At 37.8% G+C, this 16,639-nt stretch overlaps 1 long non-coding RNA gene across 6 annotated transcripts in view; it reads left to right on the top strand.

The window, feature by feature from the left end:
• LOC147836397 (uncharacterized) overlaps positions 1–16,639 on the top strand; it is a 31,766-nt gene that overhangs the window by 13,408 nt on the left and 1,719 nt on the right. For 5 of the 6 annotated variants that reach the window (XR_015493797.1, XR_015493793.1, XR_015493792.1 and 2 more), the window contains 2 exons: positions 4,783–4,937; positions 5,143–5,178. This is a non-coding gene — a long non-coding RNA (uncharacterized LOC147836397). Of the gene's footprint in view, positions 1–4,782; positions 4,938–5,142; positions 5,861–16,639 lie in introns of those variants that run through there. The other variant, XR_015493795.1, reaches the window with a different exon arrangement.

Raw genomic sequence — 16,639 nt, 5'->3', positions numbered from 1 at the left:
AATCTGGTCCCAGTATAGTTTTATTGATTACATGATTACAAATAAAAAAAATTATAACTGTGAAATAATATTAATAAAAAAAATTCTACTGGCGTTAACAAGTTATGGATTCTCAACATCTTGACAAAAAATAAATAAAAAGATTCAATTAAATAAAATAAAAAGAAAGTGAATGAATGAATGAATGTTGTTTGAAGCCTTTGAAAGCAAACGAGTTGTAATTTACTTCCCGCATTTTTTAACCAAATTTTGAAGGTCTGAAAGCATGGAATAATTTTCAATGACCTGTCGTCGTTTTCTTTAATTAATGCTCATTAAATTTTAAAGACATGGTATCAGTAGTTACACAAATGAACATTTTACTCATAGCATGTACCTACTAATGGCATGTCTAGTGCACGTCTAAATTTATACATATTCTGAAACACTGTGTCATGTTCGTCATCAATGATGTCAGATATAATTTATTCTGATGTCTTAGAAACTGATGACAACAACATGTCAAATTTAATCAAGCACCATTAGTCTTAATAAGAAAACCTTTTAGGTTTATAACATCATGAGAGTAATTCATTTCTTGGTGATTTTGTCCTTTAAGACTCAGGTAACTTTATTTTATAAATCATCCAAGAACTCTTTTGGTGCAGTCCTCGTTTCCATGGTAACATGGATTTATTTGATTGGTGGAGCTGCCCACTTCAGGATTATGAGTAGTGTTATGTGTATTAAAGATGATTTGTTAAAAATGTCTGTAAAATCGCTCTGACTTGTGGCTTTTACACAATCATACATCATCGCTTAGAAGTTTCAAGGCTCATGAATGGTTTGTCTTGAAAAGTTCTCATGTTGTGTGCTATTTTGCATAAATTTCTGTGAATTATTTTTTTCTTATGCTCCAGTGCTCCAGTATTTGCAGTGCTTGAAAAAAAAAACAGACCATCAATCAAACCATCAATCATTTTGGATTTATGCAGTATTATCCTGCTAAACTCCAAATGTCTAACAGAAATGTCTTTGAATACGTTGTTTTGCTTTTTCTTGCTAATGTTTCAGACCTGAGCACAGCCAGAAATAGAAAATAGCTTCATCTGGGAATCGGCTTAGTCCTCAAAGCTCACTATACTGCTCTGATGTTGAAATAGTTTGGGAGGGGGGTTGTAAGGGGGGAGAAAAGTGGAGAACCAGATTCAGTTTCACTCGTCTGTAAAAAGCCATGAATAAGGTTTCCATGGCAACACGGGTAGGTTTAAACGTCCCCCAAAAATCCCTCTTTAACCAACATTAAAAAGAATATAAAACATAATAGAGAGCCATGGTTCCATTTTATGTTTGGATGCAAAACTCTCTGGAAAGGCTCTGTCCTTTTTCCTTTGCAGTGTTCAGACTGTGAACTGGTGTTTTAATGATGCCTGCTAGAATCACATCCATCTGCTCATTATTTAGGCCCAGTTTAGCGGCTGCCTCAAATTAAAAACTGATAGTGGCTACTCCCTGAGTTCCTTCTTTGTGGTCCGGGGCTCCTCCAACACTGTCATAGCCTAAAGACTTTATCGCTGCACTTGTGCCTGAAATCACTTGCTTGCTTCTTCATTTGATGAAGAATAAACTTTGAGGACATTATTTAAAAAAGTTTACTACAGGACTGTTGAACGCTTGGTTCTGACTGGCTGATGAACATTATATTGTGTGTGTTTTTATTTACAGAGGATTGCAGCTAAATTAGTTCCGCTTTATACTGAGGCCAGATCACTAACTTGGGTGTGCATAGTCTTATAATTCAACAGCCAAACATCAATCAGTTGTTCTATAGACTAACCTTACATAGATTAAACTTACAGTAAAAAAAAAAAAACTGTTGTCTCAGGGTGCTAGAACTATGCTGTTGCACACTGAATAAATGATTTTTTAAGCTTGTTCAAACTACTTACTTAAAATGAGCTGAAACAACACATTTTCCAGTGCTGGGATGTGTTCGGAAGGGCATCCTCTGTGTAAAACAAATGCCAGAATAGTTGGTGGTTTACTTCTTTGTGGCGACCCCTGATTAATACGGAGTAAACCGAAGGAAAATTAATGAATGAACACAATTATTAAATTTTTGGAGGACCACCCAAATGATTTTATGTTCAATCCACTTAAATTTGGAAAAGGTCTGTTGGTTGACGTTCCAGATTTGTCAGTTTCAAATTGCTGAATTAATTTTTTTTGGCACAAACATCCGTTCACAATTGGATGGACCATTACAGTGGTGGTCAAATGTATATTGAAGTTATCTATTATTTTAATTATTAAAATTATTTAAGATAGAGATCAGAGTAAACTATTTCTTAATTAATAAATTATATATATATATATATATATTATGGTAAACTTGCCAGAACTTTGCTATAAATGAAAATAAAATGAATATATATATATATATATATATATATATATATATATATATATATATATATATATATATATATATATATATATATATATATATATATATATATATATATTATGGTAAACTTGCCAAAACTTTGAATGAATGAACATAATTCTTGAGTTTGGAGTTTGGAGGACAATTTAATTGTGTAATGTTCAATCCATTTAAATTTGTAAAAAAAAAAACAATTACGTTAACTTAATCAGTTTTATGTTGGGACAACATGAAGGAATTGTGTGAAATTTTTTATGTATTGTATATTGTACTGTTTGTACTATTATATTTTCTGTATGATAAAATACAAACTATGCATCTAGTTTTATGAACACTTAGGGGGGGTGGAGGGGTGGGTGGTCAAGCGTTAATTGAGGGTAACCTATAATTCGTAACCCTTGTGTAGAGACATTTTTTTTTTTGTAACCTGTGAGTCACGGTACAGTGGAGTTAAGGATCCAAATGCAGTTTATTAACTCAGAGTCATGCAGGCAACAGTCAAAACAGGAACAAACAGTATCATGAGGACAATCCAAAATCGTAGTGGTCACAGGCAAAGATACAAGTGGCAAAACAACATAAACAAGAAATAAGGCAAGGTTCAGTAAACAAGGGAAGGCTAGACAATAGAACGCTTTAAAAATGCTACAGCATATCAAGACTCAGCACTGTGTGTGTGAATGTGAGGTGTATTTATACACTATAAAAATTGCTGGGTTCCACACAATTCCTTCATGTTGTGCCAAAACAATTCTAACTGGTTGGCTTAAATGTTTTACAAATTTAATTGGTCTGAACTTAAGACATTTAAGTTGTCCCCCAAACAAAAATTAAAGAAATGTGTTGTTTCAACTAATTTTTAATAAGTAGTTTGAACAAGCAGCAAAAGTGTTTTTTTTTTTTTTTTTGTGTAGTCCTGGTAATTAGTTCATCATGATCTTCCGGCTGTGTGTGAGCAATCAGAGGGAATCGGGAACTGGTGTATATGAGGTGCATGATTGTATTTTTAATCCAGTTCAGTGACAGATGTGTAGTTCTCCAGTAAATTGCCCTGGCTAGCTTGCTGGTGATCATCACAGTTTTTCATTGCTTTATTGAATTACTTATTAAATATATTCTGAGATGTTAATTACCCCATTACTAGCACATTTGTGTTCTGCAGTGTACACTGAGACATTTCTCATCACTATAAAACTGACACACAACGCATGGTATTATATACGTTAAAAGAGAAAACTTTTTTGTATTATCACATACTGTCAAACTGCAGTTTCCTTAAATATTCCTGCAAATGGAATCATTTGTTTCTTGCAGGTGTCTACAGATCTTTCCACAGAAAGAAGAGTGAATACCAATGGGCCACTGAACCCCATTTGAAGAGGACCTGCTTCAAGAAAAGGTCATGTAAAGGAATGCGGCCCCTTGTGGGTCAGAGTTTAAAAGTCAGGGGTCGCCTTAGTTCTTTTAATGGTGCAGTCCAGAGATTAATCTGTTCTACATGCAGGGTAAAGCTAAAAAAAACATCTGACACATTATTTTTCTTGCTTTGTCTTTTGTAGCTTTGCAAATTAAGAAACCGTGTTCTTCAAGCTGTTCCTGTCTGATAATGAAGACAAGCTCGTTTTGCAGTAATTCTTATCTGGTGGGTCGTGACCCTGTCTAGCAGTGATATGTCTGAAATTGTGGACTGTCTAAGTAGGTTCTATTTGAATTTGAACTTTCGATCTGTTTGAAAAGCGTGTTTTGTATATAATGAGTATTATTAATGGGATTCAGACGTACTACATCCACAATATTTTCATTATCACATAACCTGTATTTTGCTTCATTGCATTCATTTTCTAATGTGGCTTCATGGTGCCATCAAATGTGCACTTCAGAATCAGATGCAGGCCGTTTTGGTATTTTTTCCTGCTGTTTTTTTTTTTTTTTTGTTAATAATGAGAATTTAAAAATAGTACTTAGATTGCATGTTTTTTGTGTTAGTCATGTTTAGGGGTATGAAAATATAACATTGATGCAGTTTGTTTCTCTCTTTGGTTGGTGATTGTTTCGCGCGTAGTAAGCAGCGAAAATAAATAATGGCATAATGGCCTACCCGAATAATATTTGTATTCTCAAAATGGCAAAGATGCATTTTCTTTTCTTAAACCACGAGTTAATCTGATAATGAGCCTGATCAAGAGAGATCTCGAAAAGATTAAATCGCGTCCCTGGATCAGCATATAAGGAGACAGAAGCAAAGTGATCTCAAGTTGAAAGGTGTCTGGATGCAAACATGGTGCAGTGTAATCTGAGCTGCATCCAATGCTTTTTAATGCCTTACTTAACCCCACCCTTAACCATTTGCCTAACAGTCACGTCACTAGCTCCATTGAGTGCATTGTGTCTGATATTGCATCTCTGGGAAATACAGTCTCAGCTTGCATTATCAAGGCTACATCCAGATGCCATTGCTCAAGTCATCCTGAAAAAAAACTGACAGAAGAGGTCTTCTTGAAGATAAGACAAAGTAAGTCATTTAATTATTATTTTTTTCACTTGGAAGTGAACTGAATGTCAGTGGTGCTAGTAAACTGAATAATGATGTTTCATAAGAGTTTTGTTTTGTAAATACATGTTTTTTTTTATCCACGATTGATCCATAGGACAAAAAATTATGTAAATGACAGCTGGCTTCCAACATTGTTTAAAATGTCTTCTTTTGTGTTCAACAGGGGTAAAATGCACTGAATATTTGGATCATACGGAGAGTGAGTAAATGATAACAGAATGCTATTTTTGTGTGAATTTTCTCATTAAGGTAAGGAGTAAGATTAATAAGATTGATATTATAATTTAAAATTCATTATAAGCTAGAAATACACCATTATTATTATAATATTGTTACTCATTAACAACACAGTCAGAGCTGTTGTTTTTGTTGATGCCAGTCTATCAAATCTTTCGTCTGTATTCAGCAAGCAGCAGCAGCAGTGCTCTGAAATCTTGCATGTTCCTGCTCTCCTTTTATCACTTCAGACCAGGTGGCTTTGGGGAACTGCAGACTAATTAGAATTATGTAAATTAAATAATCCACTGAGTCAAATTCTGAGCCACTAACTACTAATCATTATGATTCTTATGTAATTATGTATTTCCCCACAGGTAAATGCCACGTAGCAGGCAGGGAACATGCAGATATGAATGTAGAGATTTTTATTGTTTCTATTTCAATTGATGGATGTTGGATTTTAGTGTTGGATTTCTGTGCAAATGCATTGATAGGTGAATGCAAAAAAAAAAAAAGGGTGGCAATTAAAGGACAATCAAAGATGTTTTCTGTATTTTCAGCTTCAAAAAAATATTGACAACTATGCTGTTAATTTTTCCTGCTAACGAGACTGAAATCTCTCTTGCTGAAACTAAAATCTTATTGCGAATATATATATATATATATATATATATATATATATATATATATATATATATATATATATATATATATATATATATATATATATATATATGGAAAGGAAAATTAAGAAAATAATCATTTGATGACATGTTAAAAGAACAGTGTCACAGTGATGTTCCAAAATACTGACTGGTTGTGGTTTTAAATCTCTGTAGTTGCCTCTGTTGCTAAACTCTTAATATAAAAAATATAATAAACTGTATATACACTAAATACATGTATATATCAGTTATTCCAAATGGCAGTGGAACAACCTTTCACCCTTATTTTCATGTTTTATTCTCACTAGTTTTGTTTTATTAATTATTTTTACATTTACCAAAATTTAGCATACTCATTCATTTTCTTTTCGGCTTAGTCCCTTTATTAATCAGGGTTCACCATAACAGAGTAAACCGCCAACTTATCCAGCATATGTATTACACAGTGGATGCCCTTCCAGCTGCAACCCATCTCTGATCTATTCACACTCATACACTACGGACAATTTAGCCTACCCGATTCACCTGCACCTGGAGGAAACCGACGCGAACACGGGGAGAACATGCAAACTCCACACAGAAACGCCAACTGACCCAGTCGATGCTCGAACCAGCGACCTTCTTGCTGTTAGGTGACAGCACTACCTACTGCGACACTGCGTTGAATTTTAAACATAATAGTTTTTTCAAATTATTTTTAACAACTAACTTCTTTTATCTTTGTCTTGATGACAATATATATTTTGCTTGTTATTTTACAAGTTTCTAGTATTGAGCTTGAAGTGCAATATAAAGGATTAACTAGGATAATTAACTAATTAACTAATAGGCTTATTAGGCAAGTCATTGAACAACTGGAAGTCTGTAGCCAATCAAAAAAAATCTCTAATGGCCTGATAATATTGACCTTATTGGGTTCACCTTACTAGTACCGGGTTGGGCCCCTTTTTCCTTCGGAACTGCCTTAATCTATTGTGGCATAGATTCAACAAGGTTGTGGAAATATTTCTCTGGGATTTTGGTCAATATTGACATGATAGCATCACACAGTTGCTGTAGATTTGTCAGCTGCCGTCCATTATTTTAATCTCCTGTTCCACCACATCCCAAAGATGCTCTATTGGATTGAGCTCTGATGACTGTGGAGGCCATTTGAGTACAGTGAACTCATTGTCATGTTCAAGAAACCAGTCTAAGATGATTCGCGCTTAATGACATGGCGCGTTATTCTGCTGGAAGTAGCCATCAGAAGATGCGAATACTGTGGTCTTAAAGGGATGGACATGGTCAGCAACAATACTCATGTAGGCTGTGGTGTTGACACAATGCTCAATTGGTACTAATGGGCCCAAAGTGTGTCAAGAAAATATCCCCCCACACATTACACCACCACCACCAGCCTGAACTATTGATACAAGGCAGGATGGATCCATGCTTTCATGTTGTTGATGCCAAATTCCGACCCTACCATCTGAATGTCGCAGCAGAAATCGAGACTCAGCAGACCAGGCAACGTTTTCTAATATTCTTTTGTCCAATTTTGGTGAGCCTGTGCAAATTGCCTATTCGCTTCAAGGTTTGACATGTTTCTTGTTCAGAGATTCTCTTCTGCATACCTCGGTTGTAACGAGTGGTTATTTGAGTTACTGCTGCCTTTCTATCAGTTTAAACCAGTCTGGCTATTTTCCTCTGACCTCTGGCATTAACAAGGCATTTGCACCCACAGAACTGCCTCTTACTGGATATTTTTTTTCTTTTTCAGATCATTCTCTGTAAACCCTAGAGATGGTTGTGCGTGAAAATCTCAGTAGATCAGCAGTTTCTGAAATACTCAGACCAGCCCTACTGGCACTAACAACCATGCCACGTTCAAAGTCACTTAAATCACCCCCCTCCCCCGATTTTAATGCTCAGTTTGAACTACAGCAGAACGTCTTGACGTGTCTAAATGCAATGAGTTGCTGCCATGTGATAGGCTAATTAGAAATATGCGTTAATGAACAGTTGGGCAGGTGTACCTAATAAAGTGGCCAGTGAGTGTATACCCCCAGCTAAAAGAAATAAAATGTTCTCTGTGAACATCATAGGGAATACTGTGGAAATATAATTGCTTCGTTAAAACATCACTTTATAATTCCAAAAAATAATGGGATAATATTTTTATTATCAACTGATGGATATAAATTTGCAGGAATTATATAAGAAGAATACGAAACTGACTCGATTAATGTGATCGTTGACACTACATGAAAGTGTGATCCAAAAATGCATATACATTGCGTGAAAATCCAAAGGGTACATTTTCAGCTTTTAAAAATACTGACCACTACGCCACAGCTTTTTGTTAGTGCTAATGAGACTGGAATCTCTCCTGCTGTTTAATGGGGCTAGAAAAATACCATATTTGTGCACGTTCTTCAGCCTAACCCTGGCCGCATACTAAATTACAGCTTGGGCTGGTGCACATGTAACCCACCTATGAAATTGATTTACTGAAAAGGGGAAAATTATCTACTGGGTCTGAGCTTTCTAAAGTATATATATGAAATTTACTTGAAATCTCGGGTTCGGGATATCTCAACTTAACGACACAATATATTTATGAATGGTGTGGTCAAATTTTACATATTATTAATACTATAATCTCCAACTGCTCAAATAAAAATAAAAAAAAAAACCCAAACACAAGAAAATACTTTTGAGTTTGCTGTATTGCAAATTTTCTGGTCTGTATCTGAACTGCTTTTCAGCCCTTATAAAAACATACTCAAGTATTCAAAACAAACAAAATTAAATAAATAAAATACAATATGTTGACAGCAATTCAGCCCTTTTTGAAAAAAAAAAAATAAAACTATACAGAAGTAGGAAAATACAGTTTCAGTTGTCTAAACGTCCCAATTTCAACATATATTTATATATATGAAACTTCAAAGTCCTGAATGTAATGTAAAACGTAGTTCAATGACTGTGAATCAGTGTATGTGTTTCCTACGAAAATCCTCGACGATTGAGTGATGACATGCGTCCATCCAAATTGGCAGAAATCCTCACGGAGTGAATGTAACGAGCCACTCCCCTTGCCTGCACGAGTCCAATGCGGCCGCGGCGCGATGGAACAGTCCAGTGTCAGTTAGCTAATGCAGCAAAACAATTTGGGACATTAATTTTATGCAGAATTGGCAGGATGGATTAAATTAGAAGACAGCCAAAACGTGTCTCTCCTGTCTTCACCACAAGCTGGCGTACAAGTGACGTCAGTCACCCTCTTCATATAACTTCACAACTTCACATAACATTGCTAACTTCAACTAAGAGCATTTTCACAAAATAGTTCACAATATGTTCAAAATATATACATATAAAACAGAGTAAAACACATTGAACACGGTAAACTTGTACATTTACAGCGATCCATGAACAGTATGCATCATCTATACAATATAGCTAAACAAATCGAAAAGTAAAATAAATATGCAGGAAATCCGAATGTATATAACTTACCTAATGCAGCAAAACAATTTGGGACATTAATTTTATGCAGAATTGGCAGGATGGATTAAATTAGAAGACAGCCAAAACGTGTCTCTCCTGTCTTCACCACAAGCTGGCGTACAAGTGACGTCAGTCACCCTTGACCTCAATTCCGGTTTTTAGAAATTAACTTCTGAATGTAAATTTATACATCTATAAATTTTTTTTTTTAAATGCCCAATTGTTGTGCATTAGGTAAGGTAAGAAAATAAAACATAAATACATATATTCTGACAAAAAAAAAAAATTAATTAAGAAACTCTTAATTACATGTCAAAATAAAACAATATTTAATACTCAAAAATTTGAGTGGGTTACATCCTCCCCTGCTCAAAACTCTGATGTCCTCATCAGGCACTTAATAAGCTAACCTATAAGGCTAAACAACAATTCGCTTTGTGTTAGCTGCACTCGCATCTGTTGTTGCATCATCTCAAGTACTTGACTTAATTGACTGGATTGATTTTCCAGAGTAACACCCTGCCTCTTGCATTGTGCTTTCCACCCAACGTAATCATTTAATTTATTTGGGGGTTTCTTTTCTCTCTTAGACCTTCTTAAGCCAACAACACAATCACGCTCTTCAACACTCAACTCATCAGGCTGTACTGCCACATCATCATCTTCCTCCAAGGAGGAAACATCTTGCTGAATTTCAGTCTCGCAACTATTCTCAATGTCGTTCTCAACAGATGTAACACTCAATGTGTTCATTTCATCATCTTGCCTGTTTGAAACACTAAGAGTCCTAGAAAGCTCAGGAACGTTTTGCAAGACTGAATTGAATTCTGGAGCATGAGGATTCAAAGACTTTGAACTTTCAGCCTCCAAAATTTCACCAAAATTATCGACCCCTGCATCCCCTCTCAAATCATCCGTATTCACTCTAGAAGAGCAATTTTCTGGCACAGTGAGTATTTCATCAGCTACAGTAGGACTGACGGGAAGAAACCCACAAGGGAGCAAAAGATCTCTGTGGAGGATACGCTCAGAGCCATCACCATTCTCGGGCCGAACCACATACACCGGAATGTCTGCATTTGGCTGCTTGACAACCACATATACAGTGGACTCCCAGCGATCTGCTATTTTATGCTTTCTTCGAATGTTGACGTTCTTAATGAGAACACGATCGCCCACTTCAACTGAAGCGGCTGTGACTTTCTTATCCCATCGAGCTTTATTCATCAATTGCCTTTTCTCTGCATTTTGGACCGCTAATTTATAAGCATACCGTAGTCTTTGCTTAAGTTCAGTGACATAATGAGTGTGAGTTTTGGAATTATACCCCTTGGGGTTAATCCCAAAACAGAGGTCTATTGGAAGACGAGGTTGACGTCCAAACATTAAAAGAAAAGGACTCTCACCAGTCGCGTCATTTCTCGTACAGTTGTACGCATGCACCAGTGGACGTACATATTTTCTCCAATGTTCTTTCTTCTTATCACTCAATGTTCCCAATAAATCCAGAAGGGTTCGGTTAAACCTTTCTACTGGGTTTCCCCTAGGGTGATAAGGTGTTGTGCGGGATTTGACACCAGCTAGAGTACACAATTCTTTTACCAGTTCAGACTCAAAATTGGCTCCCTGATCACTGTGTATTCTTTTAGGGAAACCAAAATGACAAATTAAATTTTCCCACAACACAGAAGCCACAGTCTTGGCAGTTTGATCTTTAGTGGGAAATGCCCACGAAAACTTAGTAAAATAATCTGTGATCACCAAGATGTTACGGGTGTCACTGGAGTCTGGCTCTAGTGAAAGGTAATCAATACAGACTAACTCTAAAGGAGCATAAACCTTGATGTTTACTAGCTCAGCACCCCTTTGGGCACGGGCCTTTCGCCTGATACAACGCTCGCAAGTTCTGCACTTTCTTTCCACATACTCTGCCATCTTAGGCCAATAAAATCTGGCTCGGGCAAGCTCCAAAGTTCTTTCATACCCCATATGCCCAGTTTCATCATGAATGCCTTCAAGAGCTCTGTCTCTGAAACTAGAGGGGACTACCAGCTGCCCATATTTTTGCCCATACTGATCACATACCATACGGTGCAAGACCCCATCTACTAACCTCAGTTTGTGCCTTTCCCTTAACATTAAATTAACTTCCCTAGACTCATTGAGTCTTTCCACATGAGACAGATTGTTCCCAGACTCCAAAAGACCAATCACCTTTCTGAGGGCAACATCCTCTCGTTGTAACTGATACCAATCTGTCCGAGTCATACTCGGTAGAGCAGTCTGTCCAGGCAAGCATTCTGGATCTATCAGGTCATCTGGCACTACATCCTCGTCACACAGTAGCATCTCCACAGCAGGGGTTGAGGTAGCCCTGGCTTCCACCAGGTCCCCTTCGCCTGGCTGTGAAGAAAACATTCCACAAAATACAGATTGTCTCATACACACAGCCTTAATCTCCTCCTGTCCAAACTTCTCAAACTCAACAGCGGCACATTCTGCTTTGCTCAGCAAGCTTTCAATTCGTTCATCTATCATGATGGTTTCGGCATCATCACCGAGTGGCTCTTGTGGACGCCGTGAAAGTCCGTCTGCGTCAACATTAGTTCTGCCTGCTCGATACTTGATTTCGAAATCATACATTGACAGAGCTGCGAGCCACCTATGACCAGCTGCGTCCAATTTAGCTGTAGTAAGCACATACACTAGCGGGTTGTTGTCAGTTAATACAGTAAACTTTGCACCGTACAAAAAGTCATGAAATTTTTCGCACACAGCCCATTTAAGAGCTAAATACTCTAGTTTGTGTACAGGGTAGTTTTTCTCACTCCTCGATAAACCCCGACTGGCATAGGCGATCACTTTGGTCTTACCATCTTGTACTTGATATAAGGCAGCACCCAGACCATTTACGCTGGCATCTGTGTGAACGATATAGGGTAACTTCCAATCTGCAAAGCCCAGAGTCGGTGCAGTTGTAAGCTTCTGAATAACAGTGTCAAATGCAATTTGACACTCATCATCCCATCTTCCAGCTAAAGATTGCAACTTACTCCTAACACGGTAAGATGTGGATGATGACCTCCTGGTGGAGAATTCACCTTGCAATAACACATTCAGAGGCTTAACTATCTTGGAATAACCCTCGACAAAGCGTCTGTAATATCCAGCAAAACCAAGGAATGACCTCAAATCCCTGACTGTTTTCGGAATGGGCCATTCCTTCACGGCAGAGATCTTGTCTGGATCTGGGTGTATACCTTGAGCAGAAATAACATGCCCTAAGTACTTGACGGAGGTTTGAAAAATTTTACACTTGGAAGGTGCCAACTTTAATCCAAAAGTTGCAATCCGCTGAAGGACTTTCATGAGCCGTTCTTCATGCTGTTCCAGTGTATCTGAAAAAATTATTAAGTCATCGAGAAAAGCAATAACTTCCTGCAAATTTAAACCTGCCATGACTTTCTCCATAGTCCTTTGAAACATTGCAGGAGAATTTGTCAGCCCTTGTGGTAATCGCCTGAACTGCCAGTTACCAAATGGCGTAGTGAATGCTGTTTTGGGACGGTCACTTTCCTCTACCTCCAACTGGTAGTATCCACTCTTTAAATCTAAAACCGAGAACCACTTTGAGCCTGACAACAAAGTAAACGTCTCCTCGATCCTTGGGAGAGGATACGCATCTCTTTTTGTCAGTTTATTTAGCTTGCGATAGTCAACCACCATTCTTAAATCTCCATTTTTCTTTCTCACCAGTACAACTGGGGAAGCATAAGGACTGTTTGATTCCTCTATAATCTCACTAGCTAGCAAATCTAGCAAATGCTTCTTCAAATCATCAAAGTCAGCAGGTGAGACTCGACGAGTACGCTCTTTGAAAGGAACATGTTCCATCAACTCTATTCGGTGGGTTGCACCCGAAACATGCCCTACATCAAGATCATGTTTCGCAAATGCACTTGACACTTCTCTGTTTATTCTCCCCATGATGTGAGCTTTTAACTCCTCAGATATAGGAGAATCCCCAAAATCCACAGTAACAGGATCTTCTGTCTTCACTAAGATATTTGCCATCAGGGGTGTCTTGGCTTGTGAATTGCCTGTACCATCAAAAAGGGGCACAGATTTAATCCAGTCTACCACTGAACACTCAGCTAGCACTCCCTTTGGCTGTAAAGTCACACTGTGATCTGAAACATTACGAATGACTACTTTAACTTTATTCCGAGCACTGAGCTTTGCTTGTATCAATTTGCACTCAACCACCAAACCACCAGGAATTTGATGCGTCAAAGGCTCGTCAATAATCATTGTCTTGTTCAAACCAAATTCCTTCAATCTATATACTCCTGTTACTTCACACTTTTCCTCTTTACTGATTGTTACAGACTTTCTACCAGACAGTCTAACTGGAGTAGAATATTGTGGCTGTTTGCCGGGTGTCAATACTTTGTCACACTGGTGATAAGCAGTCATCCAATTGACACTGGCAGACATGTTCTTTAGGTACTCCTTTCCCTGTGACATCCTAAAATCTCGAACAAGATAGCGGAGTACATTTGTCCCCACTAGCAAGGGCATTCGTGCATTATAAACCTGATCAGGGCAAACCAATGCTAATGCTGTAACAACGGCATCTGTTCCACAAGCCGATTCTGGAAACTGTATGTCTATTTCAATGTACCCAATGTACGGAACTATTTGTCCAGCAGCTCCCTCAACTCTAAGTAAATTCCCTATGGGAGAAAGGTTTCGATGCCGCAAGTACTGCTTGTAGAATGATTCAGCTACACAGGTCACCTGGGATCCTGTATCTACTAAACAAAGACACTGAACTCCATCCAACCATGCTTCACTTTCCCATGGTTCGCCAATTAGACCCTCTGGAACGTGGTTACTCATTTCTGTGGAACTTTTCTCCAACTCAGCTTCTGTCCGTTCCACAACAGAAGCTATGCCAAGTTTAAATGTGTTGTGGGCATCATCATTTTGTTGGGAGAACCCCTCTGTTCATGCCTCTGCACTAATTTTTGCTGTACCAAAGCAGCATTCACAGGATTGGTGCAGTGTTGTAAATAATGAGAGTCCTCACCACAGCGGTAACAAAACCCACTGATAGGCAATTGCTTAGGTTGTGCCACAGGACGCGAGAGCTTCACTTCTTTACCTCTTTTCTTAGTTGCACTAGCCTGAAGTTGATCAAACCCCTGTTGGTTCACAGTAGCAGACGTCTGGTTTTTAGCTTTAACTACCTCAGCTTCAAGCTCTTTTATGCGTCTCATCAACACCTCATTATTTTGTACCCCCTCCGAACTAGCTATACTTCCTTGGTTTACGGCAACATGCACGTGACTCTGAGCTCTTTTTGGAGGCGCATTCAAATGCAGATTCATACGGTTCTCCTTGAGCTGCTTTTCATGTTCGTATGACCTTAGTTTGAAGAGTATGCTCGAATAACTCAATTCAGATGGTGATTGTTCTGTTAACAACTCCTTAAGACGCAACTGGGTTATAAGGGCTTCATCCCAGCACCCTCTAATGAACTGTTTGAGAAGTAAAGTGTCAGATTGTTTGCCAATCACTCCCTTCTTTTCAATCACCTCAAGCAGCAATGCATGAAGTCGTCTCAAATAATCAGATGGCTTTTCACCCCTGTTCTGGTGTGTCTCTATGAACTGAATATACAACTCATCACCACCAGTGACACTTCCATAAGCTTTCTCAAGCTCCAGCACATACACTTCTGGTGGTGCATTTGTACCAGCCCCAAGAGCAACAGTAAGAGCAGGAGGGAGGAGACTATCCAGAATGTGTCGTCGCTTATGCCTTTCTGTCAGAGAAGTGTCTGGGAGTAATTGTTTAACATACAATTGCCATGTGGTGAAATCAACTTCCCCATTAGGCTTGGGGCAATGTCCAGAAAACACTCGTAATTTGGGGGGCGAGAGGTGATGTCCCTGATATTCTGGATCATGTTTCACCACATGTTCCACTACCACACGCTGTACGTCTTGTGGTATAGTAAAAGTTACTGGAGTTTCGTTACCAATGTTCTTTTTTATAGGCGGTGAATCGTCTTGGTTTGCAAATGACACTTTTGAAACCGGCATTGAAGCTTCAGCGGACATTACACGTGGCCTAGCATCAACAAACAGTTTTGCTGCAGGCGTCGAAGTGATAGGACCTTGATCAACATTATCAGTCTTATGCGCAAGCTTATTCACCACCTGTTGGCTCAAATCACTCAAATTTACGCAATGCATTTGGGCCAAATTCTCTATTTGCACCAACAACTGGTCAGCCATATCATCTAAAGTCTGCACTGAACCACTCTGGATTGGTGTTGAAATACTAGGTGGATGTTGCACATCTTTAAACTGTCTGCTATCCAGTGGAACAACACCCCATACATACTGCTCACTACCATTCATTTGTTCCTCTTCAACAACGAATGGAGTAGCGACCTCCTGAAATTCACAAAGCAACTCCCCTGGGAATTTGTCACCTATCCACTTGATTTTCTTCACATCATCAATGTGGCCAAAGGCTTTTCTGACGTCATTTAAAGTTGTGCCTGGATCTACTCGTGTAAGCAGTACAGACTTTTCAGGATCAAAATCATGTTCCCTGCATAGATCCATTTTAAATGTGGAGAAAAAATCACTCAATATGAAAAAAAATAATAATCCAGAGCAGTTAGGATTAAGATTAATAGAAAATCAATGCCATCCACGTTGGGCGCCAAATTTTTCTCTCTCTTTTCTGTAACCCACCTATGAAATTGATTTACTGAAAAGGGGAAAATTATCTACTGGGTCTGAGCTTTCTAAAGTATATATATGAAATTTACTTGAAATCTCGGGTTCGGGATATCTCAACTTAACGACACAATATATTTATGAATGGTGTGGTCAAATTTTACATATTATTAATACTATAATCTCCAACTGCTCAAATAAAAATAAAAAAAAAAACCCAAACACAAGAAAATACTTTTGAGTTTGCTGTATTGCAAATTTTCTGGTCTGTATCTGAACTGCTTTTCAGCCCTTATAAAAACATACTCAAGTATTCAAAACAAACAAAATTAAATAAATAAAATACAATATGTTGACAGCAATTCAGCCCTTTTTGAAAAAAAAAAAATAAAACTATACAGAAGTAGGAAAATACAGTTTCAGTTGTCTAAACGTCCCAATTTCAACATATATTTATATATATGAAACTTCAAAGTCCTGAATGTAATGTAAAACGTAGTTCAATGACTGTGAATCAGTGTAT

The sequence above is a fragment of the Danio rerio genome, chromosome 6 (genome assembly GCF_052040795.2).
Source record: "Danio rerio strain M-AB ecotype USA chromosome 6, GRCz13ab, whole genome shotgun sequence".
Taxonomy (NCBI): domain Eukaryota; kingdom Metazoa; phylum Chordata; class Actinopteri; order Cypriniformes; family Danionidae; genus Danio; species Danio rerio.
Note: the sequence above shows the minus strand (reverse complement) of the source record. Positions and strands in the feature narration are given on the sequence as shown.